Source organism: Oryzias melastigma, linkage group LG15, assembly GCF_002922805.2.
Source record: "Oryzias melastigma strain HK-1 linkage group LG15, ASM292280v2, whole genome shotgun sequence".
NCBI classification, from domain to species: Eukaryota; Metazoa; Chordata; class Actinopteri; order Beloniformes; family Adrianichthyidae; genus Oryzias; species Oryzias melastigma.
The window spans coordinates 18,342,162-18,364,398 of NC_050526.1; the positions used below are offsets into that span (position 1 = coordinate 18,342,162).

Consider the following 22,237-nt stretch of genomic DNA (forward strand, 5'->3'; position numbering starts at 1 on the left):
TTCTTTTTGAAACAGGGAATAACAGGTGTAATCTTTACATTAATACGACAAAAATACATGTTTTCATTTGAAACAAGAAAACACAATTTACTTCTATGATATTTTTAAATGCAAATGTACAGATCCCCAAAAGGACATCTAAGAAAACAAATTGAAGTTTAAAAGAAAAATAGTTCCAGACTAGTAATTGGTGTGCATCAGATATTAAGTGGTATGCACCAGCCACTAGTTAGTATATGGTGCTCATCAGTTATTATCTAGTAAATATCAGTTAGTATCTGGTGTTCGCCATTTCGTATTAGGTACATATCAGTTAGTATTAGGTAAATATCAGTTAGTATTTGGTAAATATCAGTTAGTATTTGGTAAATATCAGTTAGTATTAGGTAAATATCAGTTAGTATTTGGTAAATATCAGTTAGTATTAGGTAAATATCAGTTAGTATCTGGGTATGCACCAGTTAGTATCTGGTGTGCATCAGTTATGAAGATAACTTATTACAGACTCAAGGTCCATTTGTCACAAAGACACAAAAGATAAAATACTTAAAAGAAATAAGATAAATGTACATATATATCTAATATAAAATGTAAAAATAAAATAAATAAAAAGAGACAGTCATTGTAAAAGTATAAGAGCCAATAAAAACAATGACATAAAATTACAAACTATTGTAAAATAATAATAATAAAAAAAACGAAAAAAGAATTGCCGACTTAAAATTTAAAAACTTAAAAAGTTTAAAAGAGGCGACCATACCAAAACCTCCAGATTGGGGACTGATATTTAAAAGTGAAGTATTTCACATTGGTGGGAGTTAAAATTATTTGGTTAAAAAAAAAAGTAACCAGAAGCTTTTTTTTTTTCTCTTCAACGTCCTTTTAGGGCCTTTAGGGCCTTTTTTTCCATAGAGGAGTATTATAGTTCAAATATTACTTTTTATTCAGTAGCCTAATATCAATCTTATAACGTTTTGAAACATACCAAAAATATATATATATATATATAAATTTTTGGTTGGATGATTTGGTAAATTAATGTATTCAACAGCGTCAGATAATTTATTGAATGAATCTTCTGTGTGGAATAACCTGCGGCTGCAGCACCAGAAGCTGGTGCACAAAAAAAGGTCGAGGATAAAATATCTTTCCTGTAACCAGAGTTATGGATTACTTCCAGGTTTATCAGTGTGTGGAAGAACAGCTGAGTTGTTTAGATCTTAACTCATTATCTGTGTGTCTGGATAAAAAGATGAGCTCAACAAAAAAACATTGCACAAATACAAAGCTGCACATGCTAAATGTATTTATCAGATTTACATATCTGCCCATACGTTTATATAAAAGCTTGTTCAAGAAGAAGTCTAATGACTGAACAAATGCGCTAAAACTTAAGCTTGAATGTATTGTAAATAAATACTTTGAGTTTATTAGTTTAAGTCGACAGAAAAACAAATGGATAACTGCTAAAAGTCTTAAAAGGTTCCAGAAAAAACCTCACCGAGACGAGTGACCTGTTAAAACACTGTTTAGCAAGACAATTGAGAAAAAAAAAGTGGGGCACGAAGTGTGAAGCACAAACAATGGAGAAATTAGGCCAAACAGGAAAAAAATGATAGAGAGGAAAAAAGCCCCTTAAAGGAGGGAGGTCAGTAGAGAGAAGTGCAGCGATCAGTAGTAACCGGATGAGATTCTGGCTTCACTGCTGACGTGATGAGATGCAGCATGTAGGAGTGGGCGACCATCACAGGATGACTGACACAGGCTCACACGGACACCGAGGTGGGAGACGTGGGCAACATGAGACACATGGGGGGTGCAAGTCTTGAGTCAAATAAAATGTTTTTATCTTTTTAAATATCCAGATAATTCCAAAAGTGCAGCAACCACCAACAGATCATTTCAATGCCATTATTCTCCATATTGTTCTACCCCCACATCCCTGAAGACAAGCTCCTTACCTGCGTACTCAGGTACTTCTCGCTCTCTGGTTCTCAGACAGTCGGTGCTTTCTCCAGATACCAGTCGTCCTTCTTCCGCCTGCTAATCTCCAGCTCTTTTGAACCTAAGATCAAATCTTCAAAGCTGTCACTTCTTTAATCTTTGATACATTTAGGCTACTACAGTTCTGGATTTGATGACCATGGCCTGGCTGCCAAGAACCTTCTTCTCCCGTTTCTGACCAGCTCTTTAAAAGTATTGACTCGAATAAATGTACATCGATTTTCCTGAATCCGTCACATATGTTGTTTAGATTTAATCCCAGTACGAAGACAAACAGGAAGTAGTAGGACAGACACAAAATTAATCAAACATCTATTAGAGGACAAGAAAGAAGTTGGTTATCGTAGTAGAAAGAGTAGAAGTCCAGAGTCATCAAACATCTGTTATAAGACAAAAGAGCCAGGGAAAACACTGAAAACACTGGAACATTTGTTAGAAGAGTAGAAATAATACTGAGTGAAAGTAAAAACAACATCCAAGGATGAGGAAAAGACCAGACAGACGAAATGAAGGCCAAGTTCTATCTGATAGGGGTGGAAGATCTAGGAATTTGGGTATTGATCCGATGCAAAGCAATTACAGGGAAAGTACTGCCAACATGGATTATTTTTTCATTAAAATGTATTATTTAAGATTTTTGGAAATCCACATTTTTTTTATTAATTAGATGTACAATAAAATGCAGGACAGAGAGTTTTGGCCAAAAAAAGTTCATTAGTAGTTAGTTTTTTTACTAATTACAGCAATCTTTAATGAACATGAATGAAATATAAAACATATACTGATTATACTATATACTACACATGATTTAAATATAAATACATAAATAATGGCATAATCCCCTCCAGGGATGGGAGGGGCAAGATGAGAGGAGGAGGTGCGCTGTTTACACAGACACACAATATCGCCAGATTGGGCAGGTTTTTACTCAAATTGGGCTGTTTTTTTACCCAATTTGGCAACACTACAGACAAATAGACGCTAAGCTTGCAGGAACTCCATAAGTGGATTTAAGCTCCTTACTGTAGTAACTCAAATAATGCAATGAAAGTAGCGATGTCATCATGCTAGTGTCGATACTTCACCTTGATATCGATACTCAGATCAATACGCCGACCCCGACTATCTAATATGACCTCCTAAAAGAATATGGCAGCTTAAAAGTCCCACTCCAATCATCTTTTGATCTTTTTTAAAAGCTTTCTCAGTGGTCTTTAAATCACAATTATGCTATTTTTTTTAGCCAAAATCAAAAAACTGTAATTTTCAACAACATAGTTTCTGCAGGGCGGCAGGAGTTTCTCAGAAATGAACTTCTAAGTTGTGGGCGATACTGTTGGCCCCATTTCCCATCATCCATCTGTGCTCTCCTAGTTTACATCTCCTCACAGCCTCAACATAACATGAGTGGTGCAACAAAAATGGTGAGTCATACCAGAGCTGCTCATCCGTACATCCGAACCACAAGTTTTTTCATAAAGATTTATTTTGTCTGCTCCTAATTTTCTTCATACATCATCAGAAAAAAGCCACAAGAACACATTAAAAACACAGAAAACTAAATTTTCATCAAAGTGGTCCTTAAGGAATCCCGTAAATTCTTAATAATTAATATCATCAAAATGAAATGTTTTAAGTTTAGAAGGTTAAAGATTGTATTTAGTGAAGTTCTCAGACGATGATAGAAGGAAGTTTATTGTGATCAGCTTGATAAGAAAGAATCATAGTAAACTAATCTTGAAATAACAAATAAAATAGAGAATCTTTAACTCTTTTATTTTATTTTTGTCTCCTCAGAAAGCAAAGTTTGCTCCTTTTCTTTTGCAGGAAGTTCATGTTCCCTGACCTAAAGCGAAACCCATTCATAGGATTTCACAGAATAATACCAAAAATAATGTTTTTTTTTCCCTTCACAGAACATGCATGATGGAAAATGACTTTTATATCACTCCATCAGCAGCCAACGACAACTCCACATAGTAAAAAGCAATTTCCAAAATTTCCTTGATGGTCATCAACAATTTTTCTCTGCTGCCCCATTTTCAGACTCGTTTTCCCCTCGACATAAAGTATTTCATCTCTGTGGAAGCAATGCAATCTTGGAGATTGAGGTTGGAGAACTCAGTGTGCATTTATTTATGAACTTGAAAAGAATTTCTCACTTCTGAACATGTGTCACGTTTGGGTGCATCTGAGGGAGAATTAACAACAGAAAAAATAACTTTATTTGAGATATTAAACTCTCTAGCAGCACATATTATTCATTCTTTCTTTTCTCTTTTTAAGAAAAATATGTTTTTTCCCTTGGCACAATGCCACACATTTCTCAATTCAATAAAGCATTTATTTTTTATTTTTTTAATAAATATGTGCTTTGAAGAATTGAATGAAACTGATCTCCTGGGCAATAACATTTGGCACAAAGCAATGAAACAAAATTCCATAAAAAAATATAATGAAATGGAATCAATAAAATAAACAGAAAAGGACAAAAAATATATAATGAAAAGCACAAAAACAACATTTCACTTCCATCAAGAAACTTTTATTAGTTTAATAAGAAAAATGGTATAAAAGAAGGTTCTAAAAATATTTCTGACAACTTATAAACAATAAGAACAACTAAACGAGTTGAATGACCTGCAAATAAACTAGTGTGAATGCTTTCTTCTGAAAGTGGTCGCTGAGACTTTTTCCTGACAATGGTGACGCAATTTACTTTACTTGCTGAAGGGATTTGCTGAAAATGCAAAAGCTATTTACAAATTGTTCAATTTGCTAAAAGATGGAAATTTTGTATAAAAACCCATAAAAGGGCGATGAAATTGACCTAAATTTCAGAAAATGTTGTGGTAAAATTGCTTAAAAATCCCTAAAAGATGCCAATCTTGCAAAAATATCTAGTGTATCGCTTAAATATGAGCTAAACCCTAAATTAGCCAAAAAACTAGCTTGTTGCTAGCTAAACTCAAGAAATAGCCCAAGGTTCTCCGATAAACCAAATCAGTTAAAAATGTTAGTATATTGCTAAATATTTGCTAAACTCCAAATTGGCACTAAAAAAAAGAAAAAAAAAAAACACAAAAAAAAAAGAAAGAAAGCTAGCAGATTGCTGAATAACAATAAAAAACCTGCAAAATGGCCTAACATTCCTTTGTAAACCAAATTAGCCAAAAACGTTAGCCTGTTGCTAAAATGGAAGCTAAAATCTAAATAAGTCTATAAAAACCCTAGTAGATAACAAATTAGCCAGTAACGTTAGCGTGTTGCTAAAATTTAAGCTAAATTCTAAATTAACCCTAAAAAACCTCAGTAGATAACAAATAAGCCTGAAACGTTAGCATGTTGCTAAAATTGAAGCTAAATTCTAAATTAACATTGAAAAACCTCAGTAGATAACAAATTAGCCAAAAACGTTAGCCTGTTGCTAAAATGGAAGCTAATATCTAAATTAGTCTATAAAAACCCCAGTAGATAACAAATTAGCCAGTAACGTTAGCCTGTTGCTAAAATTGAAGCTAAATTCTAAATTAACATTGAAAAACCCCAGTAGATAAAAAAAAATGCCAAAAACATTAGCCTGTTGCTAAAATATTAGCTAAACTCCAAATATGTTCAAAATTACCATAAAAGTTTGAAACAGCCCATGAATATATTTAAAGGTTTGTTGCTAATTTTGAAATTTAAAGACTTTCTCGTTCATTTTCTATGGGGTATGCTTTTGCTCAATATTTAAAAAACTTTAAAGTTGATAAATACTGTAAATTCAAACTGTAATGTCCTGGAAGCTAAACTTTTTGATACCAAGATTGGTGAAATTGCTGAAAGTGTGATTGAGTTTTTACGTGCCAAAAAACGTACTTAGATCAGGAGAACCACTATAGCTTACCAAGCATTCACACAATTTCTGCTTCAAACAAGAAGTCAACAGAGAGAACAATCGTAAAATATAATTTCCTAGGAAACAAGCGTTCAGTCTCTAAAAGTGTTGGTTAATTAGAACATTTCGGAATCTTTTTCTTGGACGACAGCCTTTCCTCTCATCAGATCTGCTGTGTTTTCCCACACAAAGCAAAAAACTCTAAGCTCAAACATTTTTCTTGTTCCCAAAATCTGCTTGGGAGGCAGTTTAAATAATGTAGTGCAACAACAGGGTGGTCATTCTTCCCACATCAGACAGAGTTGCAGTGACTGCTGGGAGCAGCCAGGACTCAGGTGTAAGAGCAATAAGCTTTTAATAAACTGGCAGAGTCAGCGAGAAATCCAAAAGTGCTCAGAATAAACCTCAAACACAGCGAGAAACTGGCAGAACAGGAAGTGATCTGGCACCAAACCGGCAGAGAAAGAAAAATATGGCAAATTTCAGTGACAGATTACGGGATGCCAAATGAAGACGTGTAGTCAGTGTGGTAATCGCTGTCCAATCTCTGTAGAAGAAATAATAAGGACAGTTTGACGGGACACAGCCAAACGTACTAAAATAAACGGGCTGTGAATGTGAACAGATCTGAAGCTGAGAAGTTTGTCCAATATTTCAGCTCTGAGAAATACTCCTTACGCCAGCTCTGCAGTTTATGTGCATGTTTACAGACACATTTTACGCCACCGCCAGAGAACTCGTTATAGTGACAGATTTTTCTCTGTCACATTTTAATGTCAAGTCAATAAATCCTTCTTTTTTCCTTTTTTTTCTCAAATAATACGCTGTGAGAGATGAAAAGAAAATTATTTTATTAGAAAGTATGCAAAAAAAGGAAGTAAAGGGAGTAATTTATTTGTAAATTATTTGTAAAAACTAGTTTGGGGATCACACCATGGATTTTTACTGTTTATTTTTCCATTTTAAAGTCCATACCTAAATAACTTCCTTACTGGTCCACTTTAAGAAAATCCAAATGTTTAGATGAGCATTTAAAAACTGAAATCACATTTTTATTTACATTATTTTTACTTGGAAAAAACATTTAATTTATTGAAAATGCAATTGCTTTTATGTATTTAAAAAAAGAGCTAAAAGCTCCCGAACTGACCCCAGACCTGCCCCAACTTTTGCCCGCAAAGTTCAGAGTAAAACAGCTTAAATGGTGCTGGAAACCACCCAATCTGGCAACACTCCTAACTGTAAGCTGTGTCCGAATTCCCCCCCTACCCATAACTACTAAAAAAACGATATAGTGCGGGACTATAAGGTATTTTAATGGTAAATCAGACACCATGTTAGCTACTTTTCTTTTGTTTTTCTAATCACCGGATATGACGAATAAAATCGAACATTTCATGGCGTTTATTTATGACTCTACTGTGTTCTGATGGTGAAAATGTTGATAGTTTAATCAATTATTGCATTTAAACCCATTTTTTTTTTGGTTGAAATTGTTCGACCGCAATGCATTGTGGTCTATATCCGCTAATCTAGTGACCATGGATGTACGCTAGTTTTTTGCAAAGACTTCTGGGAAATTTCGAGTGTACTCGATTTGGAATTAGTAGATTGGGACAGCACTAGAAAATGGTGAACGCACTATATAGTGATTAGACATGAAACTAATAGTCTATCCACTTTAATTAAGTGTTTGGCTCGGTGCCTCCAGATTGTTGGGGGAGCCTTAGGCAATCGCCTACCTTTGTCAAATGGTAAGTTCACCCCTGATTGTAGATGTATACAAAGTGTGTGCAGATGGAGGGGCCTCTGGTCACATGCGAGATGGTGCCAGAATCAACCTGTAGCTGGAAGCAGAAATCGTAACTTTTGTTACACATAAGCGGAAATTTCCTTAGGAAACCCTTTGAAAATTATATTTTAAAACCTTTTCAGAAATATCAGCTTTTTTCAGGCTAACTTGGCACTTATCCAATATTTCAGCTACATGCTAGCTCATTTTGAATTTTTTGAGTTTTTTCGGCTAATCTGGGAATTCGCTAATATCAGCTTCAGGGTTTTTAGCTATCAATTTAATCATCTTCAGCTATTAATCCATTGCAGGTAATGCTATATATATAGTTTTAAAATGTTTTAGTATCACTTTTTTCTACAAAGATTACAGAAATGAATTATTTAAGATTTGGCTATGTGAGGCTGTCTAGAAAATCTTTATGTTTAGGCTCTGATTGTTACACCTTTTCTGTTAGCCTACAAATCTTTGCAGGCATGTGAAGCTTCATAGGAGCTTCACCACTATTAAGTTGCTAGAAAAATTAGTTCAAATTTTCCTTGATTTGCACAATTATATTTTAGGCAGGGTGTTATATTTTTCCATAGCCCCCTCTGGAGTTTACTTATCAGGATTGCTTCAATGGGAGATTTAAAATATTTTGGCTTTTTTTTTTAGAGTTTTAAGATATTGGAAAGTTTAGCTATTTTTTTCAGCTAAATGCTAGCTGTTTAGGCTAACATGAGTTTTTTTTTGCGTTTTTTTAGGCTTACTTGGCTTTTAGCTTTAGCTGGCTATCAGCTTCAGTGTTTTTAGCTATCAATTTCAGCATCTTCAGGGGCCAAATTCAGCTTCCAGCATTCACACTAGCATTATCACAGGTAATGCTATATATTTAGTTCATGATTATGTTAAAAAGTTACAGGTTTAAAGTTATAAAAATTTAGGTTTAGTGATTTCAACAAATGTTTATCCTGTTCTGCCTGCAATCTAAGGTGTGTTTTGGATTTTGGCCCCCTGTGTGATTGAGTTTGACCTAAAGTTTCCACCTTGTGGTTTAATTATGATCACTTTTTAGTTTTTTTAACCTGCATCAAAGATGAGGTTAAAAAAAACTTCCCCCTTGTATTTTAAACTTTTTTTCTTTCATTAATTATAGAGATATTGTAAAGTTGTCACAAGCTTCTGAAACTATTTGATTCATAAATTGTTGTAAATATAAAAAACATTTTGTCACTGTAACAGATTCTCCAACCTGTGATAGTAAATAGAGTTTTTCTGCTCTCAAATTGAAAGTGGCACTAGAGTGGATTCTACAGCCTCATTTAATTTTCTCAGCTCACATCTCCATCACTCTTCCCGCCGTCTGCATAATGTCTTTTCAAAACTCGGTCCCACATTTGTATAATTCAGTTGAGTTATTGGCTTCGGGGGAGATTGTTTATATTAGCACACTTCATGCTCAATTGTTCATGTAGCAGTGACAGAAACATCGTATAATCCTGAATGGAAAATGAGAGAAGAAAAACAGCATCGGGAGCGACAGCACCACTTCAACAGAGACAGATGTGGGTCGCCATCAGTTTCACTTTCCCTCCATCTGAGCAACATTTATTGTAAGATTTTCATGCAAATGGATCTAGTTTCTGTTGACACAGATTTAGGGCTAATAGTACATCCCTAAACTACAGAATGAATTACAACAACTAAAAGATCAGTGACCTGAAAGACTTAAAACTTAAAGAAGTGCATTATTAAAATACAATTCTCAGCTGCTTAAAAGACAGTATCCTCGTGATTTAATGCTACATTTCCACAGGGAACCAGCACCTTGGTTCCCTGGGCCCCATGTGCAAGTCTTCCCTCTTGGTGTCATTTTTGACCAGTCAATGGGCCTCAACAAGCATTGAAATCACCTGGTGAAAAACTGCTTTTATCAGTTGAGGAACGTCTCTAAGCTGAGAAGAACGATCTCCAAACGTGACATGGAGGTTGTGATTCATGCTATTATTAAATCTCGTTTAGATCAGGGGTCCCCAAAGTGTGGCCCGCGGGCCGGATCAGGCCCACCTCCACATTTGGGCCGGCCCCCCAAATAAATGCAGATCGAGAACCACACAGAACATGACTTTTTATTCCACCCTCCTACAGTCTGAACTATGACAGGAGATGATAGAATATTTATTGGTTTAATAGTGATTCACTTTTTCTTTTTTATTTTCTTTTAAACATTTTTTTGGACGTCTATAGCTCTTCAGCTCTTTCAACTATTTAGCTCAATTAGCTATTAAAATATTCAGTTCTTTTTATGCTAGCTTTTTCGACTGTTTTGGCAGTTACTAAGGATTTCCAGGCTATTTTGGAGATTAGATAATATTTTAGCTTTGTGCTAGCAGCTTTTTCTAAATTACACATTTTACCAGGTTTTTAGGCTAATTTTCCATTTAGCTAAAATTTCAGCTAAATGCTAGCTGTTGTGGCTAATTTTGACCAATTTGGCATTTGGCTAATATTTTAGGTGGCTATCAACTTCAGCATTTTCAAGTATTAGTTTCTGCCATTTCAGCTATCAGCTTCAGCGTTTTTAGCTATCAATTTCAGCATCTTCAGCTATTATCACTAGCATCTTCAGCAGCCATATTCAGCTTACAGCATTCACAAAAGCCTTAAAATTACCTGGTTAAAAACAATTTAGCTCCTTCAGCTATTAAAATATTCAGTTCTTTTTATGCTAGCTTTTTCGACTGTTTTGGCAGTTGCTAAGAATTTCTAGGCTATTTTGGGGATTAGCTAATATTTTAGTTTTATGCTAGCAGCTTTGGCTAAGTTACACATTTTACCTGCTTTTTAGACTAATTTGCCATTTAGCTAAAATTTCAGCTACATGCTAGCTGTTTTGGCTAATCTATTTTTTTTTTCAGTTTTTTTAGGATAATCTGGCATTTCACTGTGGCGACCCCTGTAGGGAAAAGCCGAAAGGAAAAGAAGAAGTCGACTAATCGGGTCATGCGCAAACTGGATGTAAAGCACATATCTTAACCATCTTTAGCTTTAAGCTAACTAAAAACTAGACATATAGCATTAACTGCAATAATGCTAGTGAGAATGCTCTAAGCTGAATTTGGCCAATGAAGATGCTAGTGCTGATAGCTGAAAACACTGAAGCTAACTGCCAGCTAAAGTATTAGTTAACTGCCAAATTAGACTAAACTGAAAAAAGCCTAAGTTACCCTAAACAGCTAGCATGTAGCAGAAACATAAGCGGAACGGTCATGGAAAGCCACAAATTTTAGTATAAAATTAGCAAAAATGATGCACAATTGCGTAAAATTTATGTAATAATTGCATATAAACTTAGTGAAAATATGCACAAAAAAAAATGCATAACCGTCCAAAAATTTTGAACAGCTTAAATTCAAAAGTGAAACCCTCGACGGACATCTGCACACGTTGATGCATAACCAATGCAAGAAACACTTGTGAGTTTCGTATATCACACATGTATCACGAAAGACCAAAATTACATACATGGACAATGCGCAAAATGTAGAGCAGCAGAGTAACAAGGCCTTAAGGCTTCGGGAACGGAATGTGATTTCCTAATTTGGTCTCATTCTAAGTCTTTGTCTCAGAAAGCTAACAGACCTGCACACTGAACCTAAAGTGCTGCTAGCTAAAAAAAGTGCTGCTAGCTTAGTCTGCCCTGCAGGGAAGACACTCTTAGCTTAAATCCCTCCTAGCTTATTTCACTCTTAGCTTAAATTACTCTTAGCTTAAATCACCCTTAGCTTAAATCACTCCTAGCTTAAATCTACCTTAAATCACTCTTAGCTTAAATCACTCTTAGCTTAAATCACTCCTAGCTTAAATCACTCTTAGCTTAAATCTACCTTAAATCACTCTTAGCTTAAATTACTCTTAGTTTAAATCACTCTTAGCTTAAATCACTCTTAGCTTAAATCACTCCTAGCTTAAATCTAATCTACCTTAAATCACTCCTAGCTTAAATCTAATCTACCTTAAATCACTCCTAGCTAAAATCTACCTTAAATCACTCTTAGCTTAAATTACTCTTAGCTTAAATTACTCTTAGCTTAAATCACTCTTAGCTTAAATCACTCTTAGCTTAAATCACTCTTAGTTTAAATAACTCTTAGCTTAAATCACTCTTAGCTTAAATTACTCTTAGCTTAAATCACTCTTAGCTTAAATCACTCTTAGCTTAAATCACTCCTAGCTTAAATCACTCTTAGCTTAAATCACTCTAAGCTTTGGAATTGTGCCGGCTGATGTAGAATTGAGGCAGAACACAATATAAAGGTGGGTCATCCAGAAAGAGCAGAGATGGATTCAGATCAAACAAACAATAAACAGAAAATCACAGAAATAGATGATGATTTCTGTGAAGCTCTCGTCTTCTCAATGTTCACAGAAAAATGTTTTAAAAAGATACAGGAGAAAATATACAAGTGTGGCTCCTCACTGTGCTGTAAATCCTCAGGAGACCACAACCCACTGCAGCTACTTTAACAGGGATGGTGAAAAAATACAATCTACACAAACACTACATAAATCAAAGTTCGATTTATCAGATAAAATCCAGATTAAAAGGAATAAACAACAGAATCCAACCGGTTCAGAATTCTAAATGGCTCTGCGCGGCTTTTGACTTCAAGAAAGCTACTTTGGAAATGAGGAAGAAAGTGATCAAAAAACTCCATTAGAATTTAGTCAATTTATATTTATATATTCATACAATAAAAATTACTCAATTAGGAGTAAAAAGTAGTCTTCAAAGTAAGTTGGTCACAAAAATAAATACTGATCAGAAATGTAATGTAAATATTTAAATGTAAAATCATGTCCTTTTTTAAATGATGAGAACAAAAGATTAATTTGTTTATAAAGTATTTTTGTTTGAGAAAATGTTTGAAATAAAAACTAAAGGGAAGATATTAGCTGAAAGGACGGAGATAACTGCAGAAATACAGAATAATATTTAATGAAAAAGTGTTATTTCAACTGATAATTTGATGAAATTCGAACTAAAACTGTTTTCATTTTTAATATATATTTTTAATGCAAATGTATTGTTTTAGTTATAAAATACACACTAATAAAATTAAGCAAGGGTCTAGCTTTCATATTCAACATTAAATTTTGCTTTGAAAAAAATTCTGAAAGTACCCCCCAAAATTTTTTTTTGCCGTAGCTGAGTTAAAATATTTGTTTATGGGAGAACTTAAAGTAAATGCAGCTCAACAACTTCTACTTCTGATATTCAACTAGAATCCTCAAAATCTTCAGACAGAAAAATCCCGTTAAGACTCGTGAGGTTTCCTTCATTTCCCTCCTTCTCAGTGTTGAGTCATTTTCTTTGGCCAAACAATTCTGCGACTCCAATCATCACTTTGTCGGCTCTGAATCGAGTCGTATTTGTTCTGTTACAATCTCAGGTGCAAAAGCTCTACTAGTGTAACGACAGAATACATTTCCAGAGACACGTGATCAACAGGAAGTGGAATCTCACAGATTCTCAAAGTTACTGAGTTACTCTATGATGCCAATTCATATTATTTCTCTCAGATTAGGCTTTTTAAATTAATTTAATATGTATTGATGTGCTTTTCATGAGTTATTTTCACTCAGTCATTAGTTTTAATTAGTTTCAAGTCATCAGAAATTGAGCCGAATAACTAAAAGATTAAATCAGTGGAAAAAATGTGACTTCCTGTTTTTGTTTTTTTTTTGTCTTTGTGAGGAACAGTTTACACATCAGTCTGATCTGCCTCCTTTCAGGATACCGTTTTTAGTAAGGATGATTGAACATTAGAATAATCAAATCAAAGCATAGAACTCGTGGCAGGTTTCACACTGACCTAGAAAGTTTCAGTTATTATGACAAATGTTTAAAAAAAAACAAAACAGAACAACCAAAGTAGGCCGATGCTGTTTTATCTATTATAATCTCAATAGTAATTAATTCTCCTCCTGTTTTTACAAATTTAATTAAACTTTTTAGAGTTGACAAAGTAAATACTGATTAAAATTAAGATAATCACATAAATACATTTTCATTCTTTAAAAAAAAATGCCTGTTAAACCTTAAAAAAAAGATTCTCACCAAATATTTCTCCTTAGTTTAGTGCACACACGTGACTTCTGACAGAATTTAGTTGGATTTCCAATTTTTATTTGCAAATTTTCAAAAACTAAAGAAAAACCCGTCTGAACTAAGCGTTTCTACATTTGCTCCTCTCAGGACGGCTCGTGTTTCCATTAACAATAAGGGAGTCGAAGGCCGTTCAGCAGATTCATCCCAGCGAGTGTTCATGCAGAACTTGACCTTTTACTGAACTTCTTTACAGCCACTCGTGTGAACGCTGGAAGGAAGAAGCTTTGAAAAATAATCAAAAGGATTTTCATTAGACCAGTCATGTAAAAAAATATCAAGTGAGGCTGCAGCAGAACAGAAAACAGAAGGAAAAATGGAGGATAGACGATGAATAAACAGAAAAAAAAGATCTGAAAAATAAAAATTAAGGCGCTTTTGCATTATTGTAAGTGTAAAAATCAACAACTAAACCAATGAAAATAGTTCGATTGAAAAAAACGCACAATAAATATGATAGAAACATTTTCTGAGGATGCTAATTATCTATTAAATAGATGCTCAGCTTTGAAAAATATTAAGCGAAATATATTCAAACATCTGTGATGCTCGAATGTAGAGAAAATTTCAAAATTTAATATTTTACTTGTAGTTTACTGGAAATGAATGAACCGCTTTAAACTGGTAATAAGACACTGTACAAGAGGCAACATTTTAAAAACACAATTTTAGCTTTTAAATAAAAAGGGACAATTTTCAACATCATAAAGCTCTTTGAAATGCTAATAATGAAATCGTGAGACATAAATATGTGTTTTCTGACTGATTTATTGTTTCGTTTTTGGCCCGATATCGCCTAAATGTACCAAGTTGAGACAGCTGCAGTTTCTGAGAGGAAAACAAACATTTTTGGAGTGTGACACAGAGGTTGAGCGGCATTTCAAAGTTTAAATCCAGAGAAAATGTTTCAAAGTAAAAGTTGCTCATGCACAGCCTTCAGTTCACCCCGCATAAAAAAACAACACATTTCAACTTTTATCATACTTAAAAATAACTTACATGCCGTGAAGGTTGGAGAGCTATTTAAGGAGAAAAGTGCTCCTTTGAATGTACGAGTGAGGCAGGCTCTGCACTCTCCTGTGTGTTCTGACTTCCTCGTGGAGAGAAATGGAGCAGAGTATTTATTTCCCAGAGCGTGGAAGTCTCCTGCCTCTATCTTACTATCTAGGACAATTGAAAAGACAATATTTGTGGCAGCAGTGCTGGAAAATACTGAATATTTCTGTGTTGGGACACAGCAGAAGACGGTATGGAGTTAAAAAAATAAAAATCTGATTTTCAACCAAACTGATTTCTGTTCTCAGGTAAATCACTTTTCTGGCAGCAGGAATTTTTATCACTTCCTCCACAAAAAAAAATGCATCATTTTTTTTATAAATTTATCTTAAAATGTTATTATTTTGGTGTACTTTTAATGGTGACATAAAGCTTGACCCACACTTGATATCTCAACTTACTGGAGTATCTGAAGTGAATTTTTTCATTGAATTGGCAGATGGTCATCACAGCAGCCAAAGGAGGTTTTATTTTAAAAACAAAGTTCAAATTTCAACCATGGATCGATTACCATATTTCCCAAAGAACAAGTCGCTCTGGAGTATAAATTGCACTTTTGGGAGAAAAGTTTGACATTACAGAAAAATTCTGCCGATCCCATTAAAACAGAAAAAAAAGAATAAATGAATAAAAACAACAAAACGACTCTTTTGATTTGCATAAGAAAAATATCAAACTTTAAGAGGAAAACAATCGGATTCTCTTCCTTGTTTGATTTGGACAACACTTCTTCAGTAGCAAATATGCTAGATGCAGCACCCTCTAGTGGTTGTCAGAGGAAACAACTGCTAAAGGACAACCGATGTTTACTGGGAAAATAACGAAAGTATGAGCTTATTTGTTTCTAAAACACACGCACAAAAATAAGTTGCACCCCTGACTAAGCTATAGTGCTGCCACAAAGAATCATTTTAATAGTCGACTAATCACCGATTATTTTTTCAGATTCGTCGACTAATCGGGTCATGTGCAAACTGGATGTAACACAGACATCTTAACCATTATCATCTTTAAATTAACAAAAACTAGATATATAGCATTACCTGCGATAATGTTAGTGTGAATGCTGTAACCTGAATTTGGCTGCTGAAGATGCTCTTGCCGATAGCTGCAATCGCTGAAGCTAATAGCCAAGCTAAGATATCAGTTAAATGCCAGATTAGCCTAAAAAGCTGAAAAAAGCCTAAGTTAGCCAAAACAGCTAGCATGCAGCTGAAATATTAGCTTATTAGAGATAATTTGGCATTTATTTGTAGTGTTTGGACAAAACAATCTTCTATTTTCATAAATAAGGCGGAGAATAATCGTCTGTCAGAAGGCTACAGCACAGAGCACCTGCTATGAAGGGCTTGGGGGGGCGGAGCCAAACGGAGCCGTCTGCTATGAGAAATCCAAAGAGGAAACAGACTTATTTTATTTCGGGACATGAATTTTCCACAAAAACCAGCATCGGTGTTGTCTAAAAATAGAGGAAACTTCACTTAACGTCGATTCATCGAGACTAATTTTTTAGATTTGCGATTAATTAGTTAATTTTTTAATCGATTCCCGGCCCTATTATAAACACATGACGAATGCTTGTTTATGTCTTATGGATAGAGTATTAAGTCACCTTATTATAAAGAGTTAGTGAGTATTTTTGTTTTAAGAATAGCAACAACACAAAAGTCATATTTTATTCACGGCTGATTTCTTAGCGGCAAAATAAGTTAAAAAATCCAATGAAAGCAGGAAGCTTTAGAGTTCTATAACAGCTGATTCTCAGAAGCAGGACTTTCATCGGACGGACAAAGAGAAGCCATATTCATTACTTTTTCTCCTCTATCTGCATCACCCAGGTCATGCGTTCAGCTTTACTCTGAAGTAACGGTGAGATACGGAGAGGATTCATCAGAATTAATGCTTTCACGTCCCTCTGAAAGGACACGGAGAAAGAAGGAAGTCTGGATTAAGTGCAGAAGCCTCAGGTTATTATTTGAGGGTCAGCTATAAGCCACATGTAGTTTCAAAGGTAACCTCTGTTGGTAATACTTTAATTCACAGATGGTGCTTTTTACTTCCTGAATGTACTAATTACAAGTCAAAGTAAACGCACGAAGACAGGTTTTGGCTTCTGTTCCGTGTCCAGCACATCAGCTGATGGGATACTTTGCTACTAGGTGACAGAATCAAGTCCGTGAGGCCCAGATGAAACCCAGAGGAGCCCGGCAGGATGTCAGCGTGGCTGCCAGATCACCTCGTTGCAGGAAGCAGGCACTCAGGTCTGTTGACTTCTGCCCAGAGGCACAGATGTGCTCATTCCCTGAAGATAAGGGTGAGTGAAGGCTCATGTGTCTCACAACAGCGAGCAGACAAACACATTAAAGTGACACTTGTGTCTCCAACTGCAGCTGGATTCTCTTTCTGCGCTGGATTGGTGGATGCGGAGCTGAATTAAACTCTTACAAATTCAAATGATCTTAAAAGTTTTCCATTAATTCACTTTTCTTTGGTCTTTTAGTAATTGTGAAAAGTGTTTGTTGCCGTGAAAGAAAAGAGACAAAATCCTTGCAGCAGTTTTTCAGCTATTCATTTGAAAGCATTCTTGGAATGAGAAGAATCGAGACTTTGAGTTTTCAGATTACGCAGCACTTCAAGTACTGCATGCATCTCCTACTTTCTCTCTTTGAAGGACGACAAATAAAGTTTTTTTCTTTGAAAGTGAGCGTTTCTGAGCTTGTGGAGGAACAGTAACCTGAGGTTAAAGAACAAGTTAGAAGGTCAGGGGCTGCTCGAGTTCAACTACTTACATTTTTTGACAGAAAATAGAAGGATGAGATGCTAACCAACTGGTCCAAGAAGTTGGGCTACAAGTTTGTGCAAGTGTGAATCAGATGTTGTCCGAAAGCCAATTTGAGGGTGGAAAACTGGGCAGTATTTGTGAAACACAGTTGGGATACTTGTGAGAATGTGTGCCCACTGTTTAGTGTTAGTCACGTTAGTCATTGTTGTCATTGTTTGAAGTCGTTTCTGTCTTTCTTTTGAGATCTTTGCGTGTTACTCATGAGTCCCCTCAGTGCAGGGGTGTCAAATTTAATCTCTCAAGGGCCAAAATCCAAAAAACACCTTAGATCGCGGCCCGAACAGGATGAACATTTACTGAACACTCCAAAACGTGGATCAAACCTCGGAGCGCCACTTCCACCGGTACCCTAACCCAGGGGTCTGCAACCTGCGGCTCTGGAGCCACAGGTGGCTCTTTTATCCCTCAACTGAGGCTCCTCGGCTTTGTGAAAAAATGGAATAAACAATGGGGTTGTAGTTTATGCTCAAATTGTGTTGCAAGATCTCAGATTGTGTCTGTACATTGACTTAACATTGAAACTTGACGCCTCATTTGATGTGAATGCAGCATAAAAAGGGTTTATTATAGTTTTTTAACATACAGGAGGAAGTAATTTATCCTAAACCTAGAACCAGGAAAAAGTAAGAAAACTATGACACTAAAAAGATGAAGTCCCATTTTATTTTGGAGTTTAAGAACAATAATCCAAGCTACACAAATAATTCACCTGCACTCTCACTAACTACTTAACTAGTTTAAAATAATAATAACAAAGGTTATACAATCTTGACAAGCCTGCCCTAATTCTAAGGCAACCACTGATCATCAGTGGTTTCTTGGCCCAGATTAACCTCGTAACAACAAGGATTTAGAATGGTACCGATAATCCCAGACACGTTTGAAGAATGTGAACTCAAACAGAAGGCTAAATAAAGGCCAGTTTATGCACCCAGGCAGGAGGGAAAGCTATTTGAAAGTGTGTGTTAATAGGCTTATTATCCCTTCTCTGCTAGTGAGGCATGAATATCTCTGACTATAATTACCGATGTGTGTTCCATTTAATTAATGTGCTGCTTTATATGTATTCTTGTGGCACGTTGGGCTCTTGTAGCATTAGTCTTTCAGCTTCCATCCGGGATAACTTAAATAACTCTTCCAGTTGTGAAAAAATACACATCCACAGCAGCGAGTAGACCTACTTGCATATTTTTAAGATCGTCTGAGTGTTTAATTAGAGCCTGCTTAAGATAATGACTTCCCCCAACTGAAGACATGGATGTTTCCTACAGATACTTGAGTGTCGAATAAGATTCTTACTCAGGGCGACAGGAAATATGTTGTCATTCCACTGATGATTTTGTTAGCAGTTCTGCTAGATTCCATAAATTTACAGAGCAGCTTTTGTTGGTGGTTCTTATTAATGGACAGACGAAGCTTCTCTATGAAGAGCATTTCAAGAGAAAATTCAAATGTGTGCATGACACGGGGAGAGTGATACTACCTCCAATAACTAACAAGGTTAAAACTTAAAAAAATAAAAATAAAAAAAAATAAAAAACACACACACGCTTATTGTTAAACTGGAAGATACACAAAAACAGAAAACGACTGCAGCTCCAAGACAATGACGTGGTACTATCCCACAAAAGATAAATGTAATTTATGTTGAAATTAGGGCTGTCAGATTTGTCGCGTTAAAAACGCATTAATCTGACATGTGCTTGACGCCGACAATTTTTTTGACGCATTAATCGCGGACTTTCTCATACGTGCCTTTCCATACCGCGCGCGCGGGCGTCCAGCCCTTTAACTCACAGGCTGCTCTCACTCGATCACGGGCGGGTCTACAACCACAGAGCTGCTAGCTAGAACCGGCCGGCGCTAGGACCTGGAGAGCTCCTGCACCCTAACCCGGCTCCGGTTCGCGTCCAGTACCACGTCTGGTGGTACCGGCTCGCGTCCGGCGCCGCGTCCCGAGAGCTGCGCACCCCCGACGTTCCGAACAGCAAGCGCACCGGGGGACGTTTTAAATGTTCTGGAGGTTTAAGCGTGATCCAGCCCCAGCATAGCGGTCTGTCTGCCGGCATATTCATGGCGTGAGCTCCTCTGGACACGTCGCTGCATCGAGCTGCAGCCAGAGAACGCGGCAGTAACAGACTGTCAAACTATCCACAGAGTATCCCGCTTTTCTCAGTCTTTAAGGTTTTAAAAAACAAAAGTTAATTGGAAATGATAAATCTCTATTTCATTTATTACTGTAGTTCAGCAGAGGAGGAAAAGATTTGGTCCTGACAAAAAATGAACATGAAAGTGTTATGGAAATGTTATTTTTGATGTTTTTTATTTTATTTTACTGAACGTAGATTGAAGTTTTGAATTTAAAATGCCCTTCACTTGGACTTGGGCTTTTGTTAGGCATTTTATGTTACAGCCTTTTATTGTTAAGAAAGTTTATCTCAATACAATGTTACAAAATAAAGTATTTCTGATGAAAACTATTAATATTGTCATTCTTGTTTTCATAATTAATGTAGAACTACTAAATTCCACAAACCACACATTTTTTTTCCTTAAAAAAAGGCCACATGTAAATGTGCGATTAATCGTGAGTTAACTCGGGAAATGCGATTAATCGCGATTAAAAAAATTTAACCGCCTGACAGCTCTAGTTGAAATACGATCACCTATCCCTAAATGAAAGTTTTTAGCAACTTTGGCAGGTGGTCTTGCCACATGGCAGTTTTAACCAGGAGGGAGCAGCCACATTTTTACGTGCCATGCGGTGAACTTGGAGGGCTTAAGAAAGAATTACAAGTTTTCGGTGACTAGACGATTTTTCTCTAAAAGTTAACTTCTGTGTGAGGAGTCTGCACTCTGTCTCCCCCTTTGGTCACTGGTTGTAACCATCTCCAGAGTATGGACTGCACTACATCTCCCAGCAATCCCAGCGCACAGTTCCTGGATGCTGCTCAGCTGGTCTGACAATCACCTACAGGACACTTAAACACTGCTCAGAGCTTCACTCAGTGCGAAGTATTGTTTGTGCCTCTTTGCCTGCATTACTGAGCGTTTCTATCTGTACCTGATCTTCTGTTTCTGACCCTGATTCATCTCTGATTGCCGCCTGCCCTGACCCTCACCTGAACTCTAACATCTCTAGTCTCTTCTTGGATGATCCCATGCTTGTGATTGACCTCTGCCTGTCTGACCCTGATTTAGCTTTGTGGACTTTTAGCTACTTAGTTCCTGTCTGAACTAATTGGTCAGTGAACGCTCAGCCACATTTCAGTGGCAATCCAGTCACAGGCGGGGATGACACAATTACAAAATCAGGCAGATTTCCGGCCGGTAGCAGCTCTAACTGGACGATTTGTAAATGTCTCTGGATGGAGGCTGTCCATGTCAGGTGTCACCAGCCGCCTGCTAGCCCGGGGGCATGTAAAAACGCCTGATGGCCGCTGTCGGCATTCAAGACCACGCCAAAGATTTTCAAATGACTCGGGCGATGGCACGAATCCTTGAAGATTCTACCGATGCCTCTCCATCACATGGTGGCAGATTTATTTGTGACCGTAGCTGTAATAAGTTATGGTTGACATGTAGTTTACTTTTATAACTGCCGTGTTCAGAAGTTATGGCTAGTTTGGAAGCTCTGAAAATCCCCATGCTTTAAAGGTCTTTAATGACGAGATGAGTATGATGTTTGCTTCCAGTAATTAAAATTTGCTGTTTATCTCTATTCACAGGTGCAACCCAGACTATTAAATAATGAATGTTAAAAGCTCATAATGAAATGAACATTTATCACCTCAGACGAGAGAAAGAAACCAACAGCCTTGACATTAGCCGTGGTATAGTTTATCATAATCATAAATAATTCAATAAGCAATAAACAGACTAATTAGAATCAATATGTCCTCACAGAACAGGAGGGATGATTGTTGTATTTATTAACTTCACAGCACTGCAGCCAGGGGTGGGGGGGTTAGAATCACAGAGGTATTAGCTGTGGTGTCAAACAGCAAATTAAGTTTTCATTTTTTGTTTATTTGGGAAGAGTTAGCAAACACACACACAAGATATTCTCCACAGACTGAACTGCCTCCAGACATCCTGGACCTTCATATGGAAACGTTACATCAGGACCTTTGCTTTGCTTAGACATGACATCTTTTAATATGTATATCTTCAAGTAGTTAAAAAGCAAAGTGCATAAATGAATAAATATGGCTTCAGTTTCATCAAGATTTTCATAGATTAGCTAAAATGAAAATAAACGAAAAATCTTGCTTATCTACCAGTTGTAGTTTGAGTGTGCTTGAATTTTAACTAATCTTTGTAAAAAATAAATAAATCCAATAAAAAAAATGCTAAAACAGTCCAACCCACCTGAGAGGAATGCATAAATTAAACCAAAGTAGAAAGCATAAAGCTTAATAGACTTGTTTACGGACTTTAACGAAAGAAAACTAAAAGTCTTGAAGAGAAAAAAAGCTAGTAATTTAGATTAACATTCATATTTATGTTTTA

General features: G+C 36.1%; 1 protein-coding gene and 1 long non-coding RNA gene across 3 annotated transcripts in view; both read right to left on the reverse strand.

Annotated features, from left to right (window-relative positions):
* LOC118599732 (eukaryotic translation initiation factor 3 subunit A-like) overlaps nucleotides 1–22,237 on the reverse strand; it is a 62,679-nt gene that overhangs the window by 12,338 nt on the left and 28,104 nt on the right. The gene's annotated exons all lie outside the window — the stretch shown is intronic.
* Nucleotides 13,390–15,755, reverse strand: LOC118599733. Its single transcript, XR_004949215.1, has 2 exons — nucleotides 14,827–15,755; nucleotides 13,390–14,052 (listed from the first exon to the last, which is right to left on the reverse strand). It is a non-coding gene; the product is annotated as an uncharacterized LOC118599733 (long non-coding RNA).